This window comes from Lissotriton vulgaris, chromosome 1_2 (assembly GCF_964263255.1).
Source record: "Lissotriton vulgaris chromosome 1_2, aLisVul1.2, whole genome shotgun sequence".
Taxonomy (NCBI): domain Eukaryota; kingdom Metazoa; phylum Chordata; class Amphibia; order Caudata; family Salamandridae; genus Lissotriton; species Lissotriton vulgaris.
The window spans coordinates 228177200-228191541 of record NC_141686.1 but is presented as its reverse complement, the minus strand read 5'-3'; the positions used below and the strand labels follow the sequence as shown (position 1 = coordinate 228191541).

The following is a 14342-nucleotide window of genomic DNA, read 5'->3' as shown; positions in this document are numbered from 1 at the left end:
AGTAACCAGCAATCCTGCTTCTCCATCACCAAAAACATTTACCAAAATGGCAGTGAAAGAAAGTCTACTTAAACAGAGACTGTTTGCTTTGAAAATGTTGCATAGTCTATGCCCAAGAGGAAATTCCCAATGATACTGCTGAAAATGTAATTCAGGAGTTAGTAATAGTATTTGGCCCTTTATTAATTTCACAGTGTCATTTTAAACACGTGATTTCTATGTCATCCGAAAATGAGATAGTACAAATTTCAGGAGTTAAAATGGATTATGTGTGCTGCTGAAATTTCAAATGCTTAAAATATCAATTCATTATTAAACTCTAGAATATTCATTGCTAATATATGTAATTATATAAATATACAAAGTGTAGGTCAGTGTACGTCCACATTTGTTTAGCTGATTTTAAGGTAGAGTATAGCAGAGCCTGGATAGCTCAGTCGGTAGAGCATCAGACTTTTAATCTGAGGGTCCAGGGTTCAAGTCCCTGCTCAGGCGGTTGTTTCCTTTAAAGAAAAAGTACTCTAATTGTATGCTCTTTTTGTGGACCCCTGCATGATGAATAAGATATTCCATTACTAAAATTGCAAAAACGTCTTTCATGGAGTTGTGAAATACACATCTGTCTCACATATTATGTGCCATTTGACTAAACTTAAGTCGTACGTAGATTTACCAATGGTATCATGTAGTCTGAGACGGTGAATATCATTTCACCAATTCAATATTCAAAATATAGCCATGGTTATAGTATCAAACGAACTTTATAAAGCTGATCAACAGCTAAAGCTCATTATTTCATTTCGGAACATCTCTGCACCTCATTATAGCAGATTGGCTCTGTGGCGCAATGGATAGCGCATTGGACTTCTAGGTGAATGTAAAAAAGATATTCAAAGGTTGTGGGTTCGAATCCCACCAGAGTCAGTTTTATCCCTGTTACCCTGTTATCCCAAGTACCAATTCATTATTATATTCTCTGTATTTAGTACTAATACCGGCAACCATCTTAACCCCTTGCGTGCTGATGACAGAACGGTTCCGTCATCAGCTACGGGTGAGCTGTGCTGATGACGAAACCGTTCCGTCATGACTCCGCCCGCGCAAGGCGGAGTCAGCACAGGCGGAAAATACGCCCCGCACGCAAGGGGTTAAAAAACGTAGTGATAGTTGGGACACTTCCTAATGTTGATAATGTCATTTTGTGGGGTGCTGCGTCAGAGCCTGGATAGCTCAGTCGGTAGAGCATCAGACTTTTAATCTGAGGGCCCAGGGTTCAAGTCCCTGTTCAGGCGGCTTGGTTAAAGAAAATGTATATCAATTGCATACTCTTTTCAGAATCCAATGAATGGGAAGTCCAATTACAGATGGTTCAAAAAAGTCTTGATCGAGTCCTTACATACCCATCTGTGCTCTACTTTCTTTGACAAGGGTTAAGAAGACTTACCCAAACTGTATCATGTAGTTTGACATGTTGATTATCTTTTATCCAATTCAATGTTCAAAATGTAAGCTAGTGTCCGATTAATTTGATAAAGTTGGTCAACAACTTATAGGTCATCTTTTTATTTGTGAATCTCTGATCACCTTGTTGAATCAGGTCGGATCTCTGATGCAATGGATTGCGGCTTGGAGTCCTAGGCGAATGTAGCAAAAGCATTCAAACGCTAAGGGTTCGAACACCAATTGGGTCAATTTGATCCCTCCTCTATTTTATAACTAATTGAAACAGTAACCAGCAATCCTGCTTCTCCATCACCAAAAACATTTACCAAAATGGCAGTGAAAGAAAGTCTACTTAAACAGAGACTGTTTGCTTTGAAAATGTTGCATAGTCTATGCCCAAGAGGAAATTCCCAATGATACTGCTGAAAATGTAATTCAGGAGTTAGTAATAGTATTTGGCCCTTTATTAATTTCACAGTGTCATTTTAAACACGTGATTTCTATGTCATCCGAAAATGAGATAGTACAAATTTCAGGAGTTAAAATGGATTATGTGTGCTGCTGAAATTTCAAATGCTTAAAATATCAATTCATTATTAAACTCTAGAATATTCATTGCTAATATATGTAATTATATAAATATACAAAGTGTAGGTCAGTGTACGTCCACATTTGTTTAGCTGATTTTAAGGTAGAGTATAGCAGAGCCTGGATAGCTCAGTCGGTAGAGCATCAGACTTTTAATCTGAGGGTCCAGGGTTCAAGTCCCTGCTCAGGCGGTTGTTTCCTTTAAAGAAAAAGTACTCTAATTGTATGCTCTTTTTGTGGACCCCTGCATGATGAATAAGATATTCCATTACTAAAATTGCAAAAACGTCTTTCATGGAGTTGTGAAATACACATCTGTCTCACATATTATGTGCCATTTGACTAAACTTAAGTCGTACGTAGATTTACCAATGGTATCATGTAGTCTGAGACGGTGAATATCATTTCACCAATTCAATATTCAAAATATAGCCATGGTTATAGTATCAAACGAACTTTATAAAGCTGATCAACAGCTAAAGCTCATTATTTCATTTCGGAACATCTCTGCACCTCATTATAGCAGATTGGCTCTGTGGCGCAATGGATAGCGCATTGGACTTCTAGGTGAATGTAAAAAAGATATTCAAAGGTTGTGGGTTCGAATCCCACCAGAGTCAGTTTTATCCCTGTTACCCTGTTATCCCAAGTACCAATTCATTATTATATTCTCTGTATTTAGTACTAATACCGGCAACCATCTTAACCCCTTGCGTGCTGATGACAGAACGGTTCTGTCATCAGCTACGGGTGAGCTGTGCTGATGACGAAACCGTTCCGTCATGACTCCGCCCACGCAAGGCGGAGTCAGCACAGGCGGAAAATACGCCCCGCACGCAAGGGGTTAAAAAACGTAGTGATAGTTGGGACACTTCCTAATGTTGATAATGTCATTTTGTGGGGTGCTGCCTCAGAGCCTGGATAGCTCAGTCGGTAGAGCATCAGACTTTTAATCTGAGGGCCCAGGGTTCAAGTCCCTGTTCAGGCGGCTTGGTTAAAGAAAATGTATATCAATTGCATACTCTTTTCAGAATCCAATGAATGGGAAGTCCAATTACAGATGGTTCAAAAAAGTCTTGATCGAGTCCTTACATACCCATCTGTGCTCTACTTTCTTTGACAAGGGTTAAGAAGACTTACCCAAACTGTATCATGTAGTTTGACATGTTGATTATCTTTTATCCAATTCAATGTTCAAAATGTAAGCTAGTGTCCGATTAATTTGATAAAGTTGGTCAACAACTTATAGGTCATCTTTTTATTTGTGAATCTCTGATCACCTTGTTGAATCAGGTCGGATCTCTGATGCAATGGATTGCGGCTTGGAGTCCTAGGCGAATGTAGCAAAAGCATTCAAACGCTAAGGGTTCGAACACCAATTGGGTCAATTTGATCCCTCCTCTATTTTATAACTAATTGAAACAGTAACCAGCAATCCTGCTTCTCCATCACCAAAAACATTTACCAAAATGGCAGTGAAAGAACGTCTACTTAAACAGAGACTGTTTGCTTTGAAAATGTTGCATAGTCTATGCCCAAGAGGAAATTCCCAATGATACTGCTGAAAATGTAATTCAGGAGTTAGTAATAGTATTTGGCCCTTTATTAATTTCACAGTGTCATTTTAAACACGTGATTTCTATGTCATCCGAAAATGAGATAGTACAAATTTCAGGAGTTAAAATGGATTATGTGTGCTGCTGAAATTTCAAATGCTTAAAATATCAATTCATTATTAAACTCTAGAATATTCATTGCTAATATATGTAATTATATAAATATACAAAGTGTAGGTCAGTGTACGTCCACATTTGTTTAGCTGATTTTAAGGTAGAGTATAGCAGAGCCTGGATAGCTCAGTCGGTAGAGCATCAGACTTTTAATCTGAGGGTCCAGGGTTCAAGTCCCTGCTCAGGCGGTTGTTTCCTTTAAAGAAAAAGTACTCTAATTGTATGCTCTTTTTGTGGACCCCTGCATGATGAATAAGATATTCCATTACTAAAATTGCAAAAACGTCTTTCATGGAGTTGTGAAATACACATCTGTCTCACATATTATGTGCCATTTGACTAAACTTAAGTCGTACGTAGATTTACCAATGGTATCATGTAGTCTGAGACGGTGAATATCATTTCACCAATTCAATATTCAAAATATAGCCATGGTTATAGTATCAAACGAACTTTATAAAGCTGATCAACAGCTAAAGCTCATTATTTCATTTCGGAACATCTCTGCACCTCATTATAGCAGATTGGCTCTGTGGCGCAATGGATAGCGCATTGGACTTCTAGGTGAATGTAAAAAAGATATTCAAAGGTTGTGGGTTCGAATCCCACCAGAGTCAGTTTTATCCCTGTTACCCTGTTATCCCAAGTACCAATTCATTATTATATTCTCTGTATTTAGTACTAATACCGGCAACCATCTTAACCCCTTGCGTGCTGATGACAGAACGGTTCCGTCATCAGCTACGGGTGAGCTGTGCTGATGACGAAACCGTTCCGTCATGACTCCGCCCACGCAAGGCGGAGTCAGCACAGGCGGAAAATACGCCCCGCACGCAAGGGGTTAAAAAACGTAGTGATAGTTGGGACACTTCCTAATGTTGATAATGTCATTTTGTGGGGTGCTGCCTCAGAGCCTGGATAGCTCAGTCGGTAGAGCATCAGACTTTTAATCTGAGGGCCCAGGGTTCAAGTCCCTGTTCAGGCGGCTTGGTTAAAGAAAATGTATATCAATTGCATACTCTTTTCAGAATCCAATGAATGGGAAGTCCAATTACAGATGGTTCAAAAAAGTCTTGATCGAGTCCTTACATACCCATCTGTGCTCTACTTTCTTTGACAAGGGTTAAGAAGACTTACCCAAACTGTATCATGTAGTTTGACATGTTGATTATCTTTTATCCAATTCAATGTTCAAAATGTAAGCTAGTGTCCGATTAATTTGATAAAGTTGGTCAACAACTTATAGGTCATCTTTTTATTTGTGAATCTCTGATCACCTTGTTGAATCAGGTCGGATCTCTGATGCAATGGATTGCGGCTTGGAGTCCTAGGCGAATGTAGCAAAAGCATTCAAACGCTAAGGGTTCGAACACCAATTGGGTCAATTTGATCCCTCCTCTATTTTATAACTAATTGAAACAGTAACCAGCAATCCTGCTTCTCCATCACCAAAAACATTTACCAAAATGGCAGTGAAAGAAAGTCTACTTAAACAGAGACTGTTTGCTTTGAAAATGTTGCATAGTCTATGCCCAAGAGGAAATTCCCAATGATACTGCTGAAAATGTAATTCAGGAGTTAGTAATAGTATTTGGCCCTTTATTAATTTCACAGTGTCATTTTAAACACGTGATTTCTATGTCATCCGAAAATGAGATAGTACAAATTTCAGGAGTTAAAATGGATTATGTGTGCTGCTGAAATTTCAAATGCTTAAAATATCAATTCATTATTAAACTCTAGAATATTCATTGCTAATATATGTAATTATATAAATATACAAAGTGTAGGTCAGTGTACGTCCACATGTGTTTAGCTGATTTTAAGGTAGAGTATAGCAGAGCCTGGATAGCTCAGTCGGTAGAGCATCAGACTTTTAATCTGAGGGTCCAGGGTTCAAGTCCCTGCTCAGGCGGTTGTTTCCTTTAAAGAAAAAGTACTCTAATTGTATGCTCTTTTTGTGGACCCCTGCATGATGAATAAGATATTCCATTACTAAAATTGCAAAAACGTCTTTCATGGAGTTGTGAAATACACATCTGTCTCACATATTATGTGCCATTTGACTAAACTTAAGTCGTACGTAGATTTACCAATGGTATCATGTAGTCTGAGACGGTGAATATCATTTCACCAATTCAATATTCAAAATATAGCCATGGTTATAGTATCAAACGAACTTTATAAAGCTGATCAACAGCTAAAGCTCATTATTTCATTTCGGAACATCTCTGCACCTCATTATAGCAGATTGGCTCTGTGGCGCAATGGATAGCGCATTGGACTTCTAGGTGAATGTAAAAAAGATATTCAAAGGTTGTGGGTTCGAATCCCACCAGAGTCAGTTTTATCCCTGTTACCCTGTTATCCCAAGTACCAATTCATTATTATATTCTCTGTATTTAGTACTAATACCGGCAACCATCTTAACCCCTTGCGTGCTGATGACAGAACGGTTCCGTCATCAGCTACGGGTGAGGTGTGCTGATGACGAAACCGTTCCGTCATGACTCCGCCCACGCAAGGCGGAGTCAGCACAGGCGGAAAATACGCCCCGCACGCAAGGGGTTAAAAAACGTAGTGATAGTTGGGACACTTCCTAATGTTGATAATGTCATTTTGTGGGGTGCTGCCTCAGAGCCTGGATAGCTCAGTCGGTAGAGCATCAGACTTTTAATCTGAGGGCCCAGGGTTCAAGTCCCTGTTCAGGCGGCTTGGTTAAAGAAAATGTATATCAATTGCATACTCTTTTCAGAATCCAATGAATGGGAAGTCCAATTACAGATGGTTCAAAAAAGTCTTGATCGAGTCCTTACATACCCATCTGTGCTCTACTTTCTTTGACAAGGGTTAAGAAGACTTACCCAAACTGTATCATGTAGTTTGACATGTTGATTATCTTTTATCCAATTCAATGTTCAAAATGTAAGCTAGTGTCCGATTAATTTGATAAAGTTGGTCAACAACTTATAGGTCATCTTTTTATTTGTGAATCTCTGATCACCTTGTTGAATCAGGTCGGATCTCTGATGCAATGGATTGCGGCTTGGAGTCCTAGGCGAATGTAGCAAAAGCATTCAAACGCTAAGGGTTCGAACACCAATTGGGTCAATTTGATCCCTCCTCTATTTTATAACTAATTGAAACAGTAACCAGCAATCCTGCTTCTCCATCACCAAAAACATTTACCAAAATGGCAGTGAAAGAAAGTCTACTTAAACAGAGACTGTTTGCTTTGAAAATGTTGCATAGTCTATGCCCAAGAGGAAATTCCCAATGATACTGCTGAAAATGTAATTCAGGAGTTAGTAATAGTATTTGGCCCTTTATTAATTTCACAGTGTCATTTTAAACACGTGATTTCTATGTCATCCGAAAATGAGATAGTACAAATTTCAGGAGTTAAAATGGATTATGTGTGCTGCTGAAATTTCAAATGCTTAAAATATCAATTCATTATTAAACTCTAGAATATTCATTGCTAATATATGTAATTATATAAATATACAAAGTGTAGGTCAGTGTACGTCCACATTTGTTTAGCTGATTTTAAGGTAGAGTATAGCAGAGCCTGGATAGCTCAGTCGGTAGAGCATCAGACTTTTAATCTGAGGGTCCAGGGTTCAAGTCCCTGCTCAGGCGGTTGTTTCCTTTAAAGAAAAAGTACTCTAATTGTATGCTCTTTTTGTGGACCCCTGCATGATGAATAAGATATTCCATTACTAAAATTGCAAAAACGTCTTTCATGGAGTTGTGAAATACACATCTGTCTCACATATTATGTGCCATTTGACTAAACTTAAGTCGTACGTAGATTTACCAATGGTATCATGTAGTCTGAGACGGTGAATATCATTTCACCAATTCAATATTCAAAATATAGCCATGGTTATAGTATCAAACGAACTTTATAAAGCTGATCAACAGCTAAAGCTCATTATTTCATTTCGGAACATCTCTGCACCTCATTATAGCAGATTGGCTCTGTGGCGCAATGGATAGCGCATTGGACTTCTAGGTGAATGTAAAAAAGATATTCAAAGGTTGTGGGTTCGAATCCCACCAGAGTCAGTTTTATCCCTGTTACCCTGTTATCCCAAGTACCAATTCATTATTATATTCTCTGTATTTAGTACTAATACCGGCAACCATCTTAACCCCTTGCGTGCTGATGACAGAACGGTTCCGTCATCAGCTACGGGTGAGCTGTGCTGATGACGAAACCGTTCCGTCATGACTCCGCCCACGCAAGGCGGAGTCAGCACAGGCGGAAAATACGCCCCGCACGCAAGGGGTTAAAAAACGTAGTGATAGTTGGGACACTTCCTAATGTTGATAATGTCATTTTGTGGGGTGCTGCCTCAGAGCCTGGATAGCTCAGTCGGTAGAGCATCAGACTTTTAATCTGAGGGCCCAGGGTTCAAGTCCCTGTTCAGGCGGCTTGGTTAAAGAAAATGTATATCAATTGCATACTCTTTTCAGAATCCAATGAATGGGAAGTCCAATTACAGATGGTTCAAAAAAGTCTTGATCGAGTCCTTACATACCCATCTGTGCTCTACTTTCTTTGACAAGGGTTAAGAAGACTTACCCAAACTGTATCATGTAGTTTGACATGTTGATTATCTTTTATCCAATTCAATGTTCAAAATGTAAGCTAGTGTCCGATTAATTTGATAAAGTTGGTCAACAACTTATAGGTCATCTTTTTATTTGTGAATCTCTGATCACCTTGTTGAATCAGGTCGGATCTCTGATGCAATGGATTGCGGCTTGGAGTCCTAGGCGAATGTAGCAAAAGCATTCAAACGCTAAGGGTTCGAACACCAATTGGGTCAATTTGATCCCTCCTCTATTTTATAACTAATTGAAACAGTAACCAGCAATCCTGCTTCTCCATCACCAAAAACATTTACCAAAATGGCAGTGAAAGAAAGTCTACTTAAACAGAGACTGTTTGCTTTGAAAATGTTGCATAGTCTATGCCCAAGAGGAAATTCCCAATGATACTGCTGAAAATGTAATTCAGGAGTTAGTAATAGTATTTGGCCCTTTATTAATTTCACAGTGTCATTTTAAACACGTGATTTCTATGTCATCCGAAAATGAGATAGTACAAATTTCAGGAGTTAAAATGGATTATGTGTGCTGCTGAAATTTCAAATGCTTAAAATATCAATTCATTATTAAACTCTAGAATATTCATTGCTAATATATGTAATTATATAAATATACAAAGTGTAGGTCAGTGTACGTCCACATTTGTTTAGCTGATTTTAAGGTAGAGTATAGCAGAGCCTGGATAGCTCAGTCGGTAGAGCATCAGACTTTTAATCTGAGGGTCCAGGGTTCAAGTCCCTGCTCAGGCGGTTGTTTCCTTTAAAGAAAAAGTACTCTAATTGTATGCTCTTTTTGTGGACCCCTGCATGATGAATAAGATATTCCATTACTAAAATTGCAAAAACGTCTTTCATGGAGTTGTGAAATACACATCTGTCTCACATATTATGTGCCATTTGACTAAACTTAAGTCGTACGTAGATTTACCAATGGTATCATGTAGTCTGAGACGGTGAATATCATTTCACCAATTCAATATTCAAAATATAGCCATGGTTATAGTATCAAACGAACTTTATAAAGCTGATCAACAGCTAAAGCTCATTATTTCATTTCGGAACATCTCTGCACCTCATTATAGCAGATTGGCTCTGTGGCGCAATGGATAGCGCATTGGACTTCTAGGTGAATGTAAAAAAGATATTCAAAGGTTGTGGGTTCGAATCCCACCAGAGTCAGTTTTATCCCTGTTACCCTGTTATCCCAAGTACCAATTCATTATTATATTCTCTGTATTTAGTACTAATACCGGCAACCATCTTAACCCCTTGCGTGCTGATGACAGAACGGTTCCGTCATCAGCTACGGGTGAGCTGTGCTGATGACGAAACCGTTCCGTCATGACTCCGCCCACGCAAGGCGGAGTCAGCACAGGCGGAAAATACGCCCCGCACGCAAGGGGTTAAAAAACGTAGTGATAGTTGGGACACTTCCTAATGTTGATAATGTCATTTTGTGGGGTGCTGCCTCAGAGCCTGGATAGCTCAGTCGGTAGAGCATCAGACTTTTAATCTGAGGGCCCAGGGTTCAAGTCCCTGTTCAGGCGGCTTGGTTAAAGAAAATGTATATCAATTGCATACTCTTTTCAGAATCCAATGAATGGGAAGTCCAATTACAGATGGTTCAAAAAAGTCTTGATCGAGTCCTTACATACCCATCTGTGCTCTACTTTCTTTGACAAGGGTTAAGAAGACTTACCCAAACTGTATCATGTAGTTTGACATGTTGATTATCTTTTATCCAATTCAATGTTCAAAATGTAAGCTAGTGTCCGATTAATTTGATAAAGTTGGTCAACAACTTATAGGTCATCTTTTTATTTGTGAATCTCTGATCACCTTGTTGAATCAGGTCGGATCTCTGATGCAATGGATTGCGGCTTGGAGTCCTAGGCGAATGTAGCAAAAGCATTCAAACGCTAAGGGTTCGAACACCAATTGGGTCAATTTGATCCCTCCTCTATTTTATAACTAATTGAAACAGTAACCAGCAATCCTGCTTCTCCATCACCAAAAACATTTACCAAAATGGCAGTGAAAGAAAGTCTACTTAAACAGAGACTGTTTGCTTTGAAAATGTTGCATAGTCTATGCCCAAGAGGAAATTCCCAATGATACTGCTGAAAATGTAATTCAGGAGTTAGTAATAGTATTTGGCCCTTTATTAATTTCACAGTGTCATTTTAAACACGTGATTTCTATGTCATCCGAAAATGAGATAGTACAAATTTCAGGAGTTAAAATGGATTATGTGTGCTGCTGAAATTTCAAATGCTTAAAATATCAATTCATTATTAAACTCTAGAATATTCATTGCTAATATATGTAATTATATAAATATACAAAGTGTAGGTCAGTGTACGTCCACATTTGTTTAGCTGATTTTAAGGTAGAGTATAGCAGAGCCTGGATAGCTCAGTCGGTAGAGCATCAGACTTTTAATCTGAGGGTCCAGGGTTCAAGTCCCTGCTCAGGCGGTTGTTTCCTTTAAAGAAAAAGTACTCTAATTGTATGCTCTTTTTGTGGACCCCTGCATGATGAATAAGATATTCCATTACTAAAATTGCAAAAACGTCTTTCATGGAGTTGTGAAATACACATCTGTCTCACATATTATGTGCCATTTGACTAAACTTAAGTCGTACGTAGATTTACCAATGGTATCATGTAGTCTGAGACGGTGAATATCATTTCACCAATTCAATATTCAAAATATAGCCATGGTTATAGTATCAAACGAACTTTATAAAGCTGATCAACAGCTAAAGCTCATTATTTCATTTCGGAACATCTCTGCACCTCATTATAGCAGATTGGCTCTGTGGCGCAATGGATAGCGCATTGGACTTCTAGGTGAATGTAAAAAGGATATTCAAAGGTTGTGGGTTCGAATCCCACCAGAGTCAGTTTTATCCCTGTTACCCTGTTATCCCAAGTACCAATTCATTATTATATTCTCTGTATTTAGTACTAATACCGGCAACCATCTTAACCCCTTGCGTGCTGATGACAGAACGGTTCCGTCATCAGCTACGGGTGAGCTGTGCTGATGACGAAACCGTTCCGTCATGACTCCGCCCGCGCAAGGCGGAGTCAGCACAGGCGGAAAATACGCCCCGCACGCAAGGGGTTAAAAAACGTAGTGATAGTTGGGACACTTCCTAATGTTGATAATGTCATTTTGTGGGGTGCTGCCTCAGAGCCTGGATAGCTCAGTCGGTAGAGCATCAGACTTTTAATCTGAGGGCCCAGGGTTCAAGTCCCTGTTCAGGCGGCTTGGTTAAAGAAAATGTATATCAATTGCATACTCTTTTCAGAATCCAATGAATGGGAAGTCCAATTACAGATGGTTCAAAAAAGTCTTGATCGAGTCCTTACATACCCATCTGTGCTCTACTTTCTTTGACAAGGGTTAAGAAGACTTACCCAAACTGTATCATGTAGTTTGACATGTTGATTATCTTTTATCCAATTCAATGTTCAAAATGTAAGCTAGTGTCCGATTAATTTGATAAAGTTGGTCAACAACTTATAGGTCATCTTTTTATTTGTGAATCTCTGATCACCTTGTTGAATCAGGTCGGATCTCTGATGCAATGGATTGCGGCTTGGAGTCCTAGGCGAATGTAGCAAAAGCATTCAAACGCTAAGGGTTCGAACACCAATTGGGTCAATTTGATCCCTCCTCTATTTTATAACTAATTGAAACAGTAACCAGCAATCCTGCTTCTCCATCACCAAAAACATTTACCAAAATGGCAGTGAAAGAAAGTCTACTTAAACAGAGACTGTTTGCTTTGAAAATGTTGCATAGTCTATGCCCAAGAGGAAATTCCCAATGATACTGCTGAAAATGTAATTCAGGAGTTAGTAATAGTATTTGGCCCTTTATTAATTTCACAGTGTCATTTTAAACACGTGATTTCTATGTCATCCGAAAATGAGATAGTACAAATTTCAGGAGTTAAAATGGATTATGTGTGCTGCTGAAATTTCAAATGCTTAAAATATCAATTCATTATTAAACTCTAGAATATTCATTGCTAATATATGTAATTATATAAATATACAAAGTGTAGGTCAGTGTACGTCCACATTTGTTTAGCTGATTTTAAGGTAGAGTATAGCAGAGCCTGGATAGCTCAGTCGGTAGAGCATCAGACTTTTAATCTGAGGGTCCAGGGTTCAAGTCCCTGCTCAGGCGGTTGTTTCCTTTAAAGAAAAAGTACTCTAATTGTATGCTCTTTTTGTGGACCCCTGCATGATGAATAAGATATTCCATTACTAAAATTGCAAAAACGTCTTTCATGGAGTTGTGAAATACACATCTGTCTCACATATTATGTGCCATTTGACTAAACTTAAGTCGTACGTAGATTTACCAATGGTATCATGTAGTCTGAGACGGTGAATATCATTTCACCAATTCAATATTCAAAATATAGCCATGGTTATAGTATCAAACGAACTTTATAAAGCTGATCAACAGCTAAAGCTCATTATTTCATTTCGGAACATCTCTGCACCTCATTATAGCAGATTGGCTCTGTGGCGCAATGGATAGCGCATTGGACTTCTAGGTGAATGTAAAAAAGATATTCAAAGGTTGTGGGTTCGAATCCCACCAGAGTCAGTTTTATCCCTGTTACCCTGTTATCCCAAGTACCAATTCATTATTATATTCTCTGTATTTAGTACTAATACCGGCAACCATCTTAACCCCTTGCGTGCTGATGACAGAACGGTTCTGTCATCAGCTACGGGTGAGCTGTGCTGATGACGAAACCGTTCCGTCATGACTCCGCCCACGCAAGGCGGAGTCAGCACAGGCGGAAAATACGCCCCGCACGCAAGGGGTTAAAAAACGTAGTGATAGTTGGGACACTTCCTAATGTTGATAATGTCATTTTGTGGGGTGCTGCCTCAGAGCCTGGATAGCTCAGTCGGTAGAGCATCAGACTTTTAATCTGAGGGCCCAGGGTTCAAGTCCCTGTTCAGGCGGCTTGGTTAAAGAAAATGTATATCAATTGCATACTCTTTTCAGAATCCAATGAATGGGAAGTCCAATTACAGATGGTTCAAAAAAGTCTTGATCGAGTCCTTACATACCCATCTGTGCTCTACTTTCTTTGACAAGGGTTAAGAAGACTTACCCAAACTGTATCATGTAGTTTGACATGTTGATTATCTTTTATCCAATTCAATGTTCAAAATGTAAGCTAGTGTCCGATTAATTTGATAAAGTTGGTCAACAACTTATAGGTCATCTTTTTATTTGTGAATCTCTGATCACCTTGTTGAATCAGGTCGGATCTCTGATGCAATGGATTGCGGCTTGGAGTCCTAGGCGAATGTAGCAAAAGCATTCAAACGCTAAGGGTTCGAACACCAATTGGGTCAATTTGATCCCTCCTCTATTTTATAACTAATTGAAACAGTAACCAGCAATCCTGCTTCTCCATCACCAAAAACATTTACCAAAATGGCAGTGAAAGAAAGTCTACTTAAACAGAGACTGTTTGCTTTGAAAATGTTGCATAGTCTATGCCCAAGAGGAAATTCCCAATGATACTGCTGAAAATGTAATTCAGGAGTTAGTAATAGTATTTGGCCCTTTATTAATTTCACAGTGTCATTTTAAACACGTGATTTCTATGTCATCCGAAAATGAGATAGTACAAATTTCAGGAGTTAAAATGGATTATGTGTGCTGCTGAAATTTCAAATGCTTAAAATATCAATTCATTATTAAACTCTAGAATATTCATTGCTAATATATGTAATTATATAAATATACAAAGTGTAGGTCAGTGTACGTCCACATTTGTTTAGCTGATTTTAAGGTAGAGTATAGCAGAGCCTGGATAGCTCAGTCGGTAGAGCATCAGACTTTTAATCTGAGGGTCCAGGGTTCAAGTCCCTGCTCAGGCGGTTGTTTCCTTTAAAGAAAAAGTACTCTAAT

The 14342-nt window shown here is 38.7% G+C and overlaps 16 non-coding genes across 16 annotated transcripts; all 16 read left to right on the top strand.

The window, feature by feature from the left end:
- Nucleotides 1–833: 833 nt before the first annotated feature.
- Nucleotides 834–924, top strand: TRNAR-UCU (transfer RNA arginine (anticodon UCU)). The gene is given in 2 exon segments: nt 834–870; nt 889–924. It is a non-coding gene; the product is annotated as a tRNA-Arg (tRNA).
- Nucleotides 925–1219: 295 nt separating this feature from the next.
- On the top strand, nt 1220–1292 carry TRNAK-UUU (transfer RNA lysine (anticodon UUU)). The gene has a single exon. It is a non-coding gene; the product is annotated as a tRNA-Lys (tRNA).
- Nucleotides 1293–2560: 1268 nt separating this feature from the next.
- Nucleotides 2561–2651, top strand: TRNAR-UCU (transfer RNA arginine (anticodon UCU)). Its single transcript is given in 2 exon segments — nt 2561–2597; nt 2616–2651. It is a non-coding gene; the product is annotated as a tRNA-Arg (tRNA).
- Nucleotides 2652–2946: 295 nt separating this feature from the next.
- Nucleotides 2947–3019, top strand: TRNAK-UUU (transfer RNA lysine (anticodon UUU)). The gene has a single exon. It is a non-coding gene; the product is annotated as a tRNA-Lys (tRNA).
- Nucleotides 3020–4287: 1268 nt separating this feature from the next.
- TRNAR-UCU (transfer RNA arginine (anticodon UCU)) lies at nt 4288–4378 on the top strand. The gene is given in 2 exon segments: nt 4288–4324; nt 4343–4378. It is a non-coding gene; the product is annotated as a tRNA-Arg (tRNA).
- Nucleotides 4379–4673: 295 nt separating this feature from the next.
- TRNAK-UUU (transfer RNA lysine (anticodon UUU)) lies at nt 4674–4746 on the top strand. The gene has a single exon. It is a non-coding gene; the product is annotated as a tRNA-Lys (tRNA).
- A 1268-nt stretch (nt 4747–6014) lies between these two features.
- TRNAR-UCU (transfer RNA arginine (anticodon UCU)) lies at nt 6015–6105 on the top strand. The gene is given in 2 exon segments: nt 6015–6051; nt 6070–6105. It is a non-coding gene; the product is annotated as a tRNA-Arg (tRNA).
- A 295-nt stretch (nt 6106–6400) lies between these two features.
- On the top strand, nt 6401–6473 carry TRNAK-UUU (transfer RNA lysine (anticodon UUU)). Its single transcript has one exon. It is a non-coding gene; the product is annotated as a tRNA-Lys (tRNA).
- Nucleotides 6474–7741: 1268 nt separating this feature from the next.
- Nucleotides 7742–7832, top strand: TRNAR-UCU (transfer RNA arginine (anticodon UCU)). Its single transcript is given in 2 exon segments — nt 7742–7778; nt 7797–7832. It is a non-coding gene; the product is annotated as a tRNA-Arg (tRNA).
- Nucleotides 7833–8127: 295 nt separating this feature from the next.
- Nucleotides 8128–8200, top strand: TRNAK-UUU (transfer RNA lysine (anticodon UUU)). Its single transcript has one exon. It is a non-coding gene; the product is annotated as a tRNA-Lys (tRNA).
- A 1268-nt stretch (nt 8201–9468) lies between these two features.
- On the top strand, nt 9469–9559 carry TRNAR-UCU (transfer RNA arginine (anticodon UCU)). The gene is given in 2 exon segments: nt 9469–9505; nt 9524–9559. It is a non-coding gene; the product is annotated as a tRNA-Arg (tRNA).
- Nucleotides 9560–9854: 295 nt separating this feature from the next.
- On the top strand, nt 9855–9927 carry TRNAK-UUU (transfer RNA lysine (anticodon UUU)). The gene has a single exon. It is a non-coding gene; the product is annotated as a tRNA-Lys (tRNA).
- A 1268-nt stretch (nt 9928–11195) lies between these two features.
- Nucleotides 11196–11286, top strand: TRNAR-UCU (transfer RNA arginine (anticodon UCU)). Its single transcript is given in 2 exon segments — nt 11196–11232; nt 11251–11286. It is a non-coding gene; the product is annotated as a tRNA-Arg (tRNA).
- A 295-nt stretch (nt 11287–11581) lies between these two features.
- TRNAK-UUU (transfer RNA lysine (anticodon UUU)) lies at nt 11582–11654 on the top strand. Its single transcript has one exon. It is a non-coding gene; the product is annotated as a tRNA-Lys (tRNA).
- A 1268-nt stretch (nt 11655–12922) lies between these two features.
- Nucleotides 12923–13013, top strand: TRNAR-UCU (transfer RNA arginine (anticodon UCU)). The gene is given in 2 exon segments: nt 12923–12959; nt 12978–13013. It is a non-coding gene; the product is annotated as a tRNA-Arg (tRNA).
- Nucleotides 13014–13308: 295 nt separating this feature from the next.
- Nucleotides 13309–13381, top strand: TRNAK-UUU (transfer RNA lysine (anticodon UUU)). The gene has a single exon. It is a non-coding gene; the product is annotated as a tRNA-Lys (tRNA).
- The last annotated feature ends 961 nt before the right edge of the window (nt 13382–14342 follow it).